The 17813-nt window shown below is 34.2% G+C and overlaps 1 protein-coding gene and 1 pseudogene across 3 annotated transcripts in view; one reads left to right on the plus strand and one right to left on the minus strand.

Annotated features, from left to right (window-relative positions):
- Positions 1–17813, minus strand: part of ZNF385D (zinc finger protein 385D) — a 721959-nt gene that overhangs the window by 96053 nt on the left and 608093 nt on the right. The window lies entirely within an intron of this gene.
- On the plus strand, positions 15035–15152 carry LOC118602505 (annotated as a pseudogene).

Genomic DNA, 17813 nt, shown 5'->3' on the forward strand with positions numbered 1-17813 from the left:
AACGAGGCAATAATCAAGGGCTGACTAAATATAAAAGAGAGCTGTGCTTAATGAATATTATTAACATGTCCGAAGTAAGACTATTTTAATTGAATAGGTTTCATCCTGGCATCTAGAAAAAAGGAATTTAAAAATTAATGTCATATAGGTTTCTTTCTCTCCCCCTGATAAACATAGGAGGAAAAAAAAAATCAATGCTATCTGTCTCTGTGATGAACAAAGGAGAAAGAGTTTATTCTATAAATTATATTTTTATAAATTTTATAACATTTAAAAGTCTCAGTATCTATAAAATTTAAGCACTCAGCTTCTACCTGTGAAGAAATAAAAAGCTATAACTTAGATTACTAAAACTAAAATTCTAGCCTATATTTTTTCAACATTTTCAAAGTTAATTTTCAATTTTAAAACAGGCCTTTAATTTCAATTTCTGGGGGATGATATCAAAGCAGGGGCTTCATCTGACATGTTTTCGAATAGTATTTATGATTAACACTAAAAAAAGTCAAAGAGTTTTTCTAAGTAAAAATTATTAAAACTTTGACTTTGTAAATATGAAGAAATTTCTAACCATAGGATTTTCGATGATATTATTTGAATCTCTAAATTGTTTGAATTTACCAAGGTCAAGTCAATTAACAAAATTAATAAACATTTATATTTTCATGGCAAGATGGATATTTTGGACCCAATCTTAAATACAAGACTTGTCTAAGTGAGGCTTGTTAATATCACTGCTTCCACTGTACAAGCCAGCAAGAGACTTCTCCCCTTGGGCATATATTAACAATTTACTTTTTTGCAGACAAGTGCACAAATATGATTAGCTTTTGCAAATTGCTCTTTATTCTGTTACTGGTAAGTAATTTTTATATTATTACAGTGTAAACAGATGCTATTTTCCACTACATATTCAGCTGTAATGAGCTAATTTAATGTGTTAAAAACAACAAAAGAACTCCAAGAATGATCCAGTGATTCAAGCTTCATGGAAAGCAAGAAAAAAATCAAGCACAAAGTTTGCAAAATTATTCCAAGGTTTAGTTTTCAATAAGGAATTGTGGAGCCCCTGTTCTCTGAGGTTGGTTATTCAAAGTTGTGCTTTCACCTTTTCTCGGTGAGTCCTATAAACAACCTTCCAAGTGGAAGGGTTCTTACAGGTTCCTCGGCTCATTGTGTTCCTAGTTCCTGAAACTCCCATTATTAGCATAACTCTTTTATGTTAAAATTAGATTTATTTATTTACCTGTTCATTTAAATATTTATGTTTTCAACCAATGCATATGCTGTGGGGCATCCCAACATATAGATAGGCATTGCAGGAAGTGGAGCCAGAGAGGAGATGAAGAAGATTCAGTAATGGAAATAGGATAAAAGTCTGAAGAATCTGGTATCAGGGAAGCCAAGAGACTTAATAGCTTGTGAAAGGGAATTGACTACCACTGCCATGTCAGGTAAAAAGAGAACACAAAACGTCCATTGAATTTTGCAACATGTACATTGCTGATGATACAGGAAAGGATAATTTGATGCTAAATCAATTAATTGGAACAACAAAATTTGGAAAGGTAGGGAATAAAAGATCTGAATACTTGGTCACAGAGTTGTCAGTTCAGGTGGCCTCCAGATGAAAACTTCACCCATCTGAAACTGTCATTCTGAACTCAGCACTATTTATTTCCTTGTTTTACTTTACTAATATATGTTTCCACATTATAAGTGTACATCTGGAAATAGATCTGCATTTTGAGTCTGTCATTTCTAAAAGCACAAAAATCAGTTAATATTTTTAAAAACATCAATGAGTTATCTTAAAATACTTTTTTTTTTTGGTAAAGTCCATAAAGTAGAAAATTTCAAGAGTTGAAATAAAAAGAAGAAATAATATAAAATAATCAGTATGCAAATCTCTAATTAAGGGTCTATTTGTTACAACAGCTTAGTGTTAACATAACTAGTATATAATCTTTCCATAGATTTTCAGGTGAGGAAAAAAGAATTTGGAGTTGCCCTAATAGTAACAGTAGAGTAGTACGCCGTTATCTGCACAAGGTACGTTCCAAGACCCACCAAAGATGCCTGAAACTGCAAGTGTTACTCAACACTATATATATTATGCTTTTTCCTGTACATATTTACCTTTTCACTTAAAGGAAGTGCTTTAAGGCTTCTCTGGCGTATCTAAATTGCTAGCATCACTACTCTTGAGCTTTGGGCCATTTAAGTAAAATAAGAGTTACTTGAACTTTATATATGCTATGTTTTTTCCTATACATACATACCAATGACAAAGTTTAATTTATAAATTAGGCACAGTTAAGAGATTAACAAATAATAACTAATAATAAAATAGAACAATTACAAAAATATACTGTAAGAAAAGTTATATAAATGGCTTTGAGGTCATTATTAAGTAAAATAAGGGTTACTAGAACATAAGCACTGTGATAACAGGACAGTTGATCAGATAACCTAGAAGGCTACTAAGGAACTAACAGGTGGTATGATGTCCAGCAAGAATATGCTGGACAAAGTAGTGATTGACGTTCCAGGTGAGATGGAGCAGGATGATGCTAGATTTCATCAGACTATTCAGAACAGTGCACAATTAACATTTATAAATTGTTTACTTCTCAAATTTTCATTTTAATATTTTTGGAGTGCAGTTGACTGCAGGTGACTAAAACAATGAAAAGGAAAAGCGTGGATAAGAAGAAACTGTTGTTACAGCTACCAAATATTTTCCAACTAATATATTCTATGTTCTGTTTAAGGGGCTTAATGAAAAGTTCATAGTTCCCCCTCAAAATTAGATATTATTATATTCATTTTACAGATGAGGAAATTGAAGTTCATAATTTTTAAGTAACTTGCTCAAGGTCCATATGGAGTAAGCCATACAGGAAAGATTTGAAACCAGGTCTTCCTGTTTCCAAGGTCATGATCCTTCTATTACATCATAAAGAATTTTTCAAATATTTTTGTCTTCAATGCAGATATTTCACAAAATTAAATATCCAGGAAGGGGAGAAAAAATTTTAAAAAGTGTATTTCTGATAAAACTGATTCCCTATCTTCTTCTATGACCCACTGTCTTTTACCACAGAAACTAAACAGAACATTTTTGTAATATTCTAGCTACTTTCTGCGGTACAATATTAGGAACTCACAGAAGACACTTATTTCTTCCTCTTGGCACACCGTTGGACTATGCTACTCTCATACTTGCGTGGCTATGTGATTGCATTATAGACAATGAGTGTGAGTGGAAGTGATCTTCAATATATCCAGACTTGGTTTACTAAAACTTCCCAAGCATAATTTTCCACATTCTTTCCCCTTTTACCTATTTTATGCAAACAAGCATAGCCATTTGGAAGCTACACATTAAAGATGTTAAGTCAACGAGATGTAAAGGCCTGGAATACTGAATCACCACTGGGAAGAGATGTGCCAATGGATGAAGAATACATATTTTGGATTTTACATAAAGCGAAATTTAAATGTCTATTATTAGAGCCATGATACATTTTTTGATTGATTCATAGGACAGCAAGAGTTATATTAACCTAATAAATGCATCTACCTTCTTATTATGTTTTAAATCTAAAAAAATACAGAGTTCCTAGCCAAGGGAAAGAAGAGAGGGAGTGTGAGCAGAAAGGCACAATTAAGTGTTCAAAATTTATTTGTTAGCTGATCTTTGCCTAAATGCACCAGAGTACTCTGAAAATCTACATGTTCTGTGATCTTAGGAGAAACAGGAAATACAATATATCTTTGGGCCTCTTTGGGTTTTATTTTGGATAGCCTAGAATAAATAAATATCTATGAGAGGGGCTGAACCATAGATCTGAATAGACCCAAATCACCCTTTCTATATAATCCCTTATCATTTCTTAATAAGCCATCATAGTTGGCATACCCAGTTTCCCCAAATGCTCTCTTTATCTGAAACTAAAGGCAGAAACATGACTGGAGGGTTGTCTCAGTCCTTCATCAAAGCCAGGGAGTATCTGTCTTCTTAGACGATGCAATGGAATTTTAGTTTCTGACATCCTATTTGACTTTGACAGAATAAATCAAAAGACCTTGCTCCTCCTAAAGAGGCTGTACAAATGATTGATGAAACTTCGTAAGATTTTAATATCATGCACTTCAAAAATAAGTACTACTTTTATTTCAGGAACTCTTTAAATCTGTAACTTTTTATGTTTCTTCATTTCTCCTGGCTGTCCTTTCTCATCACATACGTAGAAAGCTTAAAAATGTAAAATAATTTACCTATGTCTTTTTAAAAAATCTTTTCAGGAGACAGATAATCTCATTATCCTTTTTTTACAATCTTACATGAATTTCATCAATAGATCTCAAGTTCCTTTTGCAAACATTCAGTCATTTTTCTCTATCTTCAAGTGAAGGAGATAAGAAACATTGCCTTGAGATAGGTGTGTAAATTCAAAAAATGAATAAATTCTTGTATAAATCTTAATACAATCCAGGAGACCACGATGCCAAATCTATGAGCTAATCATTAGATGTTGTCTTATTCTAAGTAAGATGGAATGAAATTAAGTTTGAATTTAATCATCCTGAGTTTAAATTTTAGCCTTCCAATCATGGACCTTAAGCAAGCTACTATTCTCCAAACTTCAGTTTTCTCATTTGAGAAATTATTATGGAAAAGGCTATTTTTTTACTTTGTGAAGATCAAATTAGAGAAGCAAAATTTAAGTTCCTTGGACAAAGACTAAATATTAATGAGGAGTTTTGGAGTCTCCATTCTGGTCTTTGATTTACTTAATCTCTATCACAATAGCACGCTTTTTCACAATAGCTAGCTTTTTCTGCATCCAAATCTCAGATTCATCCACCTTTAGGAAACTGAACTAACTACCCCTAATCGGGTCTACTTTACACTAACAGGAAGAGAAAATAGTAGTAGTCTTAGCAAGGTAGGAAAAAAATATGTTAAGAGTGTTTTCATAACTCATAAGAGGCATGCTAAAGCAGACCCTCATCATGAGGAGGGAAAAAATGTTTGTTTTATGGGTATTTCATTCTAAGAAAGTTGAGAAGTCTAAGTCCCTCTTCCAGAGCCCAGAGGATGCAAGACCTAAAGTTGCCCTTCCCTGCAGCAGTTACATCTAAAGGAAAACACAATGGAGAGCTGACTACGAGTCAGCTCTGGGGGAAGTTCAGAGAGAATGACTTGCCAGAGGGGGTAATATACCCAGTAAAATAAGAAATGAAGAAGAGGGGACCAGAGAGGAAGAAATCTCTGATTCCCATCCAAAGGGACTAATGGATGGCATTATGAACTGATCAGTGACTAGATAGAAGAGGTAAAGAAAATTGTGAACATGCATTGCCATCTAATATTTGTTATCCTTACTAGCAATGGGCTAGATCTTCCCAACCTTATGTTACAGGCATAGCTATGTTCTTAAAAGTTCTTGCAAGGTAATTGTTCTTACTTGTATGTAAATACAGAGTAGAGAGGAGCTGCTCTGCTATAAGCTAGGAGTAGAAGGAGATGGGAAAATGATCCTCAACTTCTTGGTCTTCTGCCCCACAGATGTTAGTTGATTCCTCTTCTGATAGTTACTGAGAACTTTCTTTGGAACCATAGAGACTCAAGGAGAAGGGATGGATAAAAGGAATGCTCTCATAGGTACCTTTCAGTTAAAATGTTATATCCACTATTATAATACATTTGAAAAAAAAAAACAGGAAGCAAGATATGTTATTTCAGAAACATTCCCTTTTCTTCCTTGAATATTTTAATTCTTGTCAAATTACTTGAAATGACATTCAAAATTTATTTTTTCTTTTAATTTCTGGTATGATGATAAATAAGGGGAATTTATATTGCCTTTTTAAAGTTGAAGCTTCTCATTGGCAAAGTAGAAGCAACAATGCAGGGTTGTTTGTTTGTTCTTTCTTGCATCAAATATTAAAATTCATACTGTGTTCAAAACTCTGTGCTAGACACTAGGGCTGTACTGGTGGAAAAAACAGACTCAGTTCCTGCCCCTGGTGAGCATGGTATCATAAAGATTAAAGGAACTCGTGAATCTAAAAACATTAAGTTCTCAATACATGATAATTATATCTACTATTGCTCAGGACACTTTGATTATTTTGACACAGACAATTTTGGAGCAGGTTACAAGGCTTTTAGGTGATTTCAAGATTTTTATTTTAAAAAAAAGACCAAAAAAACAATTTGCTTTCAGATGAAGTATATTCCTCCCACACTGGATTGACATTAGAATGACCAAAATGTATTTGTAAGCACATATGTATGAATCATATTAAATTATTGGCATTTGGTCATTTTTTACCTATAAAATGAGCAATTGCGTATGCCCCTTCTAGTACATCAGCAGTAGGGGAGGGATTTATGAAAAGATGTGTGTGGGAAGGAGAATAGAGCGATGAATCGTACGTGTTGCAAAAAATTCAGTCTATTCAATATCATATTTAACTAAATATAGATTTCTGATAATTAGATTAAATTTTAAGATATTCTTAAAAACGAAACACTTTGGATTTCTTCTGGCTGCAGTTCCAATATGAATAATGAAAAATACTTTTAAAACGAAAATATCTACATCCTATATCTGAAACAAATACAGGCAGCATTTATACACAGTTTATATGTCATTCGTCCACAGTATGATATTCTAAGTACATATTCCAAAGAGTAATAGATCCAGCAACTTCCAGGGTCACTTTCCTTTTCATGTTTCTGTTTATCCTTCACCAGTTCACCCCAGCATATATTGAGTTCATTCAATGCTTATTAAATGCCTATGATGGCCAGAAGCTATCTTGGTACTGCACATAAGGACATAAATCAAAGCATTTAATAAGACAAATAGCCTATAAAATTCATTATTTGACACTCCAAAATATTACTAACCTCTGATTTTTAGAGAGTTTGTGCAACTGCTTCGCAGAGGTCCAGAAATTCAAGGGTTAAAGATCTTGTGACTCAAACCCTGAGTCTGTATTCCGTGAAGATGGATATAATCATTGCCATAAATTGATAAGTTATGCATAAAGCTACAGTGACAAACAAGGCCACAAGCCATCACAGGTCCCAGGAATTACTGATGTACTACCAAATCTCCCGTGGCCCTCACCCAGGAGGCTGCAGCTCTAAATCTTCCCAATGGACTGGCAAATAAGCACTTCACCATTTAACATGAGCACAGGAAGTCACTTTATCATTGGCCTGTCGCATGAATTGCTGACACAAGAAACTTTTCCCCACTTAAAAAACCACAAGTACCATGCAACTGCTTATCAGTTGGAAAATACGTGGTTTTTTTTTCTTTTTTGCCCATGCTAATGGTCTTCTTATATTTGAGAATAAGGGCCAGTTCTTTTTGAGAAACATTTTGGTGCCCTAAGCATTTGAACTCCATTCATCCTCTACTAATCTTATAGCAGTAAACCTTTCGTGAGTCTGTCAATGGTATATAGATTTATTTATAACTACAGCTGTGTATTTATTATCCATCCATACGACGCCAAATGCCAACTGTCTGAGGCCTACGCCGCAACTCACCGGATACCATTTTCGAAAAATGTTAGGTCAAACATGCATTTATTACACAAGATCTTGTGGCTTTGAATTAGAAAGCAAGAGAGAGAACCCAAAATCAACCTGTCAGTTACTGAGTTAATCTATAAATTGCTTTCAGAATTAATTTATATTATTAATTTATTAAAAATAACTTAATGACTATGCATGTTCGAAACTTCCTTGAAAGGAAGAATCGGCCAAAAGGATAGAGTACACTGGCAGTGCCAAATTAACACTTAATTATCTAATTGAGAAAGATGGAAGTAGTATTGGACATCTAGCAACCCCTGCCACACACACATAACTTGTGATTTTTTGAAGATACTGAGTATGAAAAAATTGCTATTTATATGCCAATATTGAATGTAAAAAGGAAAGAAAATTGACTCTAAATACCTACTATGAATCAACGGCTTTGCTTACGATATCTCCTTTAATACTCACAGACATCTGATTTGTGTTAGTATTATCATCTTCACTGTACAACGCAGAATCTGAGATTCATAGAAGGTAAAAATCTTGCTCAGTCTCACACCACTAATAAGCACTGACACAGGATTAGTCAGATACAAGTCTTTCCATATCAAGAGCTGGAACAAATAGTAATCTGGAAAATAACTCCTATCTCATTTGAACTTGCAATGCAGATTAGGTGCAAACCTGAAACAATGGTCTTAGTCATTTATCAAGGGATCATCCAAAGATTTGACCAGATTGCTCCAATCACACTCTAAAATGTTTACTACAGCAGGCTTAATGTAATCTTCCATCCCCCACTCTCCAATATCGAACAAAAGGTGGGTTCAGCTCTCTGACACAAAGAAACTGGAACTAAGTTCAACTTACTCAACAGCAAATCATTCACATGCTGACCAGAGAAGAAGAGAGCTGGAGTAGTGCTTTTACACATGCCGCTCACTCAGATAAGCACAGCTGGGCTGAGGAGACCTCTTTTCCTAAATTCCGTTGCCAAGTTGAATTTTATGATCTTCACTGGCAGATGATCAAACGCAAACTCTTAACTTACAGCCAAGTTATCTTACAGCAGCTGTTGGAAGTACTAATTTAGAATGCAAATCTAGTCCTTAATCTATGGGAAAACTGTTTTAGTGACGGATGGCTTTTGAAGTACTGGTTCACGAAAGACACTCCTGATGCCCTCTAGTATTATGGAAGAAGAAAGACTTAGGTGCCATTTGTTCTCTTTTGAGCAATTGCTCCTATAGGGAGGATTGCAGTCACATGGAAAGAAGGTCCAGGTGTTTAAAATCTGTCCCAATTCTCTTTTCTACATAAGTAAAATTGAGAACAGAAGACAGATGTACAAACTAATTTCAGATAATGTCTTCTTAGTATCTATAATTCTACTTCTTTAGGCTAAATCATTTAAAGGACAAGGCAACTGGGAGGAAACGATTTGCCTAGAATGCTTTATGATGTCAAGAAAGTAGAAACGTTTCCACCTATCATTGATCCTGTCTCTAAAAAATGCTGTTACTCTAGCTATTATTTATCAGTTAAAGTTGGCAGTCTTTTTTTCTTTTTATTCATGTAACTGCCAGCTAACAGCGACTTTCTAGAATACCTAATATATGAAGAGTTCACTAAATCATTCCACAGTTTTGATCCTCGTCTCTTTAGCTGAACAAAATCTTAGAAAAGTCTGTCCTGATTATTAGGAAGTTTCTTATTATTCCATTGAGTTACTAAAGAAACCTAAGCTTGTGTAATAACTATGAAGATCTTATCCTTTGGCAACTGTCAGAGATAATGCAATAGAAAAAAGTACGTTTCTATCTGCATGGAGAATGGGTCTTGTGGAACTGCAAATCAATTCAAAGAATTCTTAGAGTAAGAATAATGGAAAATTGCTATAATGAGTAAAGAATTAGAAAGGGGAAAATATATCCACTTTAATTTTTTGTTGTTCTTTCAGTTTGGCTTTGTATGCAACAGAGAAACACTTGTAGCTAACTTTGATAATTAGACTAGAAACTCTCTTTATCCATGATGTGCCTCTAACTAGTCACTCTCACATGTGCTCACTGTTTCACATGAACCAACAAACACAAAGGAAAAACCAAATCGATCCACTAATCATGGCTGTGGACCTGCATTTCTCTGACCCTATCCCATTATTGTCACCTCTCTTTTTCTTAGATACACAGCTATCTATTTTAGTCTGTGGGTGAAGAAGGTGGGGGCTTCAGGAATGATTAGGAAAATATTGTGTGTTCCCCACAATCATAACAGGGAGTTGGAGCTGGAGCTGAATCTATTACGCTTAACAAATATTCCCCTATGTTCTCCAAGAATAGGCATTGTCAAAGCCCTTGATTACCTTAAATATTATTGGTGATCAAACAGTGGCAAATTTTCTGAAAATACAGTACACTTCTATTTCATTTACTACTGCCCAAGTTGACATGTGAGAATCCACATAATTGGTTATTTATCTTGTTTGTTGACACAGTACAGATAGAGGAGCCTAACAATATGTTTGGTATTAAGATACCAAGAAAAGCCCACATTCACTGTGAAACTATCTAATATCCATGGACACACCAAATACTATGATGCCAGGAAATAAACTAAGTTCACAGGGGAAAGGACAGTATTCATTCACTGAGGATGAACAGAAGGAAAGGCAGCTAGTTCCATCTTTCCTAAGAAGGTCTCCATTTCATGTCATGGGGTATGGGCTTTTATGTGTGAGCAGAAAAGAGGAGGGAGACAAATTGGGAGAGGGCTGAAATATTATAAAGATTGGGTGAAATAAAGCTTGGATATATATAACTGGTCAACATCATGATATACATTTAGTCATCAATATGTGTGCTCAATAAATATTTACTAAGAACTATTCATTAAGCACTGCTCTAACTACTTGGATAAAACAATGAACCAAATAGGCAAAAATCTTTGATCCAATAGAGCTTACATAGTAATTGGCAGTAGTCAATAAATATAATAAAAAGTAAATTATTTAGTATATTAGAAGGTAATTATTCTTAGGAGAAAAGCCATCAGGTAAGAAGGGTAGGGAAGACAAATTAAAATTCTAAATACAGTGGATATAGTAAGCATTACGATGTGGTACCATTTAGGTAAAGCTTAAAGGAATCATATCACGTACAAATCTGAGGAAGAGTAACCAAGCAGGGAGGAGAGTCTATGAAAAGGCCTAAGGGTAGGAGTGAGCCTGGTGTATTCAAGATATATTAAGGGCAGAGCTGGTACTAGGTTGAGATAAGCAAATTACTTACCTTGGGAGAAAAAATTAAATGAATATTAAAAAGACTCAGTAATCAAGATGAATAACATTTTAACTCAATATTTTTTTAAAAAAAAAATTGAGTTAAAGCAATAAAAAAAATCCATGGCAACAAAATATCAAAATTTTAAATAAGACAGGATCTGATCCAGCACTTGTACAACTCTGCCTCACTTGCCTGGCTCAGTTTGAACTCCTAACTCAACTTTCATAAATTTTATAAAATTTATTTATAAAAATAGGCAGTCAGCCTATGATTCAGTTTGCCAATTTTATCTTTTTAATATTTATTATCTGTCTTAATTACTGCGTTTTTCAGCAACCCTAAATTTTGCATCCAAGTGCCTCACTTGCCTCATCCCAGCCCCAGCCCTGCCAAGGAGGCCACTATGGCTGCAGAGGAGTGAGTGAGGACAGAAAGAGTGAGAGACGAGGAAGAATATGAGGCCAGAAAACATCAGGAGGTCACATTTCATGAAGCTGTGTAGCCATTCTAAGGATTTTGCCTTTCATTCTAAGTGAAACGCACCACCATTGGAAGGTTTAAAACAGATAAGCCAACTTCCATCTTTAAACTTACATTTCTAAAATGAGTAGAAATAGGGAGAATGATTAAGAGGGATGTTTATAATAATCTAGATGAGAGATGATGGCTTGAACCGGAGTGGTTAACATGAAGATGGTGAAATGTGGTCAGAACCTGGATATGTTTTAGAGGTAGAACTAACAGGATTTATATGGTATTAAATATAGGTTGTGAGGAGGAAGATGAACCAGAAAGATGGAGTAGCCGTTATTGGAGAAATGCTGTCTATAGAGCAGATTTGAGGGAGTAGGCCATGGCTTTCAGTTTTGAACATTTTAGATTTGAAGATACTGAGTGAGCAGTTGATATTTGAGTATGAAGTTGAGAAAGTGATTTCAGCTGCAGATATAAACATGGATGTCATCTTGAAATTTATATATTCTTCTCTTCTACCTCCAAATACTGAAATCATTCTTATGTGGAATAGAAATGAAAACATTTTATAGAGAATACATCTCTTTATGAGAGGGAGGTATGTTAACGTCCCCTCTTTCGATATTCTTCAGTGGCCTAGGAATTTGTTTAAAAAAAGAAACTGGATTCTGTACATGAAATATCTTTAATAGAACCTCTGTTTCCACTGAGGTTTTAATATTGGCATTTTTTTTTTTCAATTTAAAAATCAGCAACAAATTAGAGGAGATGATGTGGTCAAAATTTTAGTAATCTGATCCCACCACAAACGTGTCACTTCCCCAAAATTTTCTACCAGCATGTGAGGTGCTAATAGAATTAAAATATAACTAAACATTCCCACAGTGAAAATATTGGAAAGAGAGAGAGCAAGGGAGAGAAAGAGAGGGACAAAGGCAGAAACAGACAGAGAAAACTCTTTCTTAAATTATTTATTTAAAATAAAGATCTGTCAGTTCTAATTGGTCTCTAATAAATGGTAATAAAATTTTAGCCAATCTGTATGTTTTATGAATATACAAACATGGCTGTTTAGACTGATTTTCAAGGTGAAGCATCAGGTCATACACTGTGACTACTGTTTGTTTATAAGAATAAAAAAGCATTCAGCAGGCTAAGATGATAAGTTCCTTGTGACAAACCATTTGACTAGCCTCTTTGGTCTAAAAAGAGATGAACTATTTTGACCTATTCTTCATGACAAGAACCAGTTTGTTGACTGCTAATAAAACAATACAAGAGTGGGTTCTGCAAAATATTCACATAATTGTTAAACCTTCATAATGACAAAGTACCTTTGACTAAATTGATCAGCTCCTATCTTGGGAAGATTCATGACCATAGATATACCATGAACCAGTTTGAACTCCTAGCCCGGCTTTTCAAAATCCAATCCCATTCGTCATTGTGTGGTTTGTTTCTACATGGATCACTTCCTCATCAAGTGATGCAATTTACACTTGTTTTTTCTTTTGTAACAGATTAAAGCAAGAACTAATAATATCAAAATATTGACATCAAATGAAAACAGCAATCTCTTTTTGTTGTCCTATTCCACTCAAAAATAAAAATATATCTAAAGAAGGTATAATACGTATATATAATGGAATATTACTCGATCATGAGAAAAGATGAAATACTGCCATTTGTGACAACATGGATGGACCTCAAGATAATCATGCCAAGTAAAATTAGCGAGATAGAAAAAGTTGAAAATCACATGATATCACTTATATGTGGGATATAAACCTAAAGGCAACAAATGAACTGGACAAACAGAGACTCATGAACATGGACAATAGACTAGTGGTTACCAGAGGGTAGGAGGAAAGGGGCAAGGGGGAGGGAGATGGGGTAAAAGGGATCAAATATGTGGTGACAGAAAGAAATCTAACTATGGGAGGGGAACACACAATGCAATACATATATATGCCTTACTGTTAAATTGTACACCTGAAACTTACTGGATTTCGTTAACTAATGTCATAATAAAATAAATAAATAAATTTATTTAAAAAATAAATAAAAATAAAAATAATAAAAATAAAAAATCAAAATATATTATTATCACAGAAAGTCCAGCAATAGAAGAAATTTTAGGTTTCTCAAATTAATCCCTTTAATAGTGAGGCATGATTTCTAATCAAATCCATGTTAGCCTATAATTTCATATTCTATTCAGTTTTCCTTATACTTTGCACTTTAAATGTTAAAATACCTTTTATATGTCTCTAAATTCTTGCTCCAGATTTTAAGAAGTCATAAAACTATCACAAAATACAAGAGAAAAAATGTCTTTTTGTAATACACAAAGGACATATTAAATGTTTATTTAATCAGATATTTATTTTAAATTCTTTATGAAATCAATAAATATTTTACCAGGATAATGCTCTATCATTACTCTAGTACTGCTCTAAAAATGCTACTATTTTAAGAAATATGAGTTGGCTTAGAGAAATAAGAAACACATTTACTGCATATAACCTATATTACAGACACAGCTGAGAATAATGCTGACTGAGCAACTGATTTAAAACATTTACTTCTCTTTTTAAACCATGAAGACAGCTAGTTAGTGTTACTTAAAATAAGATGAAAATTAAAGATAAATATTCCCTAGCCCAAGTAAAAACATAAAACAAAAAGCCTAACTTAGGAAACCATTAAAAATCAACAAAATTAGACTTGCAAACATTCGAGTAAAACATATGCTAAACTGTTTCTTACCGAAGTACTGAATATTCATTGAATTATAATTCATGTGATTTTAATTTCTACAATAACTACATTAAGAATGAGAAAATGTTAATACGAAAATAAAGAAACAATAGATCATAAGCTACTTTTTTTGCAATAAGAAGGCAAAAGCATGATAATAACAATAAAGTACAAATTATCAACCAGACTTTGAAAGCTATTTCAGGAGAATATTTTATATGAGAGAGCAGCAGATAGAGTCAGAGACAGACATGACAACTCAATGAGAACCAAATGTAAATGATAAAACCATTGACAAAAGCCTTGAAGGAAAACACTTTTCCCATCGAGGGATGATTTCTACTGGCCTCCAGGTGTAATATTATGTGCACTGATGAGCTGATCAACAGTACAGAACTTCTATCCAGCTGTAATCAAGAGTGATTGATGGTTGGGACAAAAAAGTTGATTATCATGACAAGTTCACTGATGCAGAGAAAATAAGCTCTGCTTGGGAAATGGATAAAGCCTGTTCAGAGACTACCTTCTGAAACCTTATTTATAAGGGAATCTAAGAAAAGCTTTAAAGTTGTAGAGACAGACCTTATAGTCCACTAAATCTGATAAGAATAAATTTGCTATACATCAATTTCCACAGGTTTTCTACGTAAGAAATTTAAAAGCTCCCAATAAAAAGTGAATCACAATTACATGGGCAATTCTTAAAAGTTCTCTTTCTGCTTCTGAAAGTATCACTGAAAATCATATATGGACAGAGAAAATTAAACCCTCACAGCATCCCATGCTTCCATTTGCCCTCCTCAGTTCCCTCCTCACATGGAATGAGTTCCCCAAATGACTGCAACCTTTACTACTATCTGATTCAATTTACATCAAAGCACAAATTTGGACTGAGACAACAGATCCCAGAGGCAGTACTTTGCATTTAAAATGGGTTTTGTCAGTTTATGGCCATGCCACCCTGAACACACCTGATCCATCTGATCTCAAAAGCTAAGCAGGGTCAGGCATGGTTAGTACTTGGATGGGAGACCACCTAGGAAGACCTGGTGCTGTAGGTGTAAATATAATAATAAAATAAAATAAATAAAATAAAATAAAATGGGTTTTGTCAGGCTTGAAAAAGGTGAATCTGGCCTAGAATCTTGGATGTCAGTATAGTGTTCTAGAACAGTAGCTAGATTATGGAGAGAATCATAAAGTATGAAGGAATGCATCCATCATTTCAAGTTCCAGTTCAAAGGTCACAAAAGAAATTCCAGCAACATGATCCAAATGTAGTATGCAATTTGCAGCATGCATTTCATTCTCCTTTAGGTCACAATGGAAAAAAAAAAAAAAAAAAGCCACTCCAAACCTAGTCGTCATAAGAAACTTTGAATGCGAAGAAGATAAAATGAGTGTGTAGGTTCATTTCATCTATATAGAGATCTTTGGCCATATGGACATCTAAGAAAGGTAATGTATTTGTAGTTCATCACAACTACTACAGTTAATTAACATAGAGACTAGGATTCAGCAGAAGAGAATACCAAATAGCAACTATTAAGAAAGGCAGAATACAAGAGACCATGAAAACCAAAAATGGCTCAAGAACAAACTAATACAAATTACTTCTTTCCCCAATTCCTTTGCTCATCTGGCCAGGAACAAATCCCTCTATTGTCCTAGTTTCTAGGACTATGGTGAAACAGATAATTTATTAAATGTTGAAAAAGACTAGAATAAAATAGAACAAAAAGAGCAAGGGGCCTGATAGTGACTTACAATGAATAGAAAAGGATGGACAAATTTTATTTTTTGAGATCTTCAACTATTGGTGATCATTAATCCAGTTTCTGTTCAGTTTCTACAAGTATTGTTAGTGCTAAGTAACATTTTGAGAAATGAATATAGTTGTAAAAAGACATATAAAATAACAGATGGCATTTATATTAGAGATGTATATCAAGCAATTTCTGGGCAACTGGGTTATATCAAAGATTTTATTCCGTGGCAAATAAAGGCTTCATTAGTCAGACAGTGATGAGGTAGGTTGCTGCCGTGCTCTGAAATCTTCAGGGTATAATCATAAAGTTAAAACTGGGGATTTATAACTATGCCAATTTTTTTTTTAAATAATCAAAAATTCAGAGGTCACTATGTGGCATGCTTTCAGAATCATAAGCAGCAGTTTCTAGGCTGTGCTCAAGTCTAATTTCACTTATTCACTATATTCACCTTTCAGGTCATGTGAATTTTCATTTTTAGGCTTTAGGGAACCAGTCAGTGAGGATATATATGTCCTGCTTTACAGAGGGGAAAGGCAACCTAAAATTCCATTTTTATCAAAATGCAGCAATTATTCTAAATACTCTCAGTGAAGTTGAAAGTCAGATCATCTCAGAGATTCCTGTTTCTACCTTCATTTTCTTGTTATGGCAATAAAGAACAATGTTTCTTGTCTTGAGCATTTCATTCACTTCTTTAGTCAACATTTATTAAGTGATATCTAAGCCCTACAGAGCTTTCCTAACATGAATAAGCTCCTCGCCACATCTTCTGGGGACACGTGGACAACATTTAGTTCGTTTAATTGGAAACATACCTCTTACTTCACCAGGTTGTAACTTCCACATCACATTCTTTCCTATGCTTTGCCCATACTTAACCCTCTCCTCAAAATCTCTGCATTTAATAGGTGGCATTTGATGAAATAGGCTCAGCACCAGTTCTCTTTTTCTCCTTTCAGTTCTTACTACGATATTATTGCCCTTTCAGTGGTTCTCGATTGTGAAATGTGTTTCCATATTTTAGGCATCTGTATTACTAGCAATCTAGCTATGAGTGTACTACTGGTATGAACCTTGATCAGCTTCTGCATTGTGTGTAGAACTTCAGTGATCAATTGTCTTAGCTGAAAACTGTCAGCAGATGCCAATGCAAGTCTCAAAATAAAGTTCCTTTAGGAGCTGTCACTTGAAATGGTAAATAAAAGCGCTACGCTGGAACTTAAGAGCTTTGTTCCCAGTTCTTTCAGCTGTTTCAATAGCTTAGACCTTGAAAAAGTCAACTAAATATTTTGGCCTTTGGTTTATCCATTTATATAGTCTATAAAATGGACAGAATGATTTCCTAGACATCTCTAAGTCCCAATATACAACAATTCTCTGAGGTGCTTGTAGCACTCCATAGAAATATAAACCTATCCTTGTTTAGCGGGGATTATGTGTGTATCTACTTGTCTAAAATTAACTTTCTCTCTCTAAATGTTTGAGGTCAACTTTTCCATGTCTAGGAGAATTCGATAGAAAAGGGAGCTTTGTTATTTTGTTTTTATTTGTTTACGAAGGAAAGAAGCCCAGAGAAATAAAGACTGTTTTATAAAGATTTTTCTTTTCTCAGTCCCCACTCTTCATTCCATCTACAAATGAAACTCTGAAATATCAAAGCCTGATTCAGAGAGTCTTAAAATGTCTCAATGTTGAAGTTTTATTTTTAAAAGCCTGCCAAAGAAGTACACTCCTTAAATAGATTCCTGTGCTCTTGAATGGCTCGTTTTCTCCTGAAATATCTAGCAGCCAGACCCAATATTTCCTGCTTGGTCTTTCTGTTCAAGTTTTCTTTTCTGAGAATTCCTGACAAAGCTGTGGGCTCCATTTAAGAAGTAGAAGGTAGTGAAGCTGAGGGATGAAATATGGCCCAAACGCACACTCAAATATAAATAATCCTTTCAAAAGAGA

The sequence above is a fragment of the Rousettus aegyptiacus genome, unplaced genomic scaffold (assembly GCF_014176215.1).
Source record: "Rousettus aegyptiacus isolate mRouAeg1 unplaced genomic scaffold, mRouAeg1.p scaffold_m13_p_4, whole genome shotgun sequence".
Classification (NCBI taxonomy): domain Eukaryota; kingdom Metazoa; phylum Chordata; class Mammalia; order Chiroptera; family Pteropodidae; genus Rousettus; species Rousettus aegyptiacus.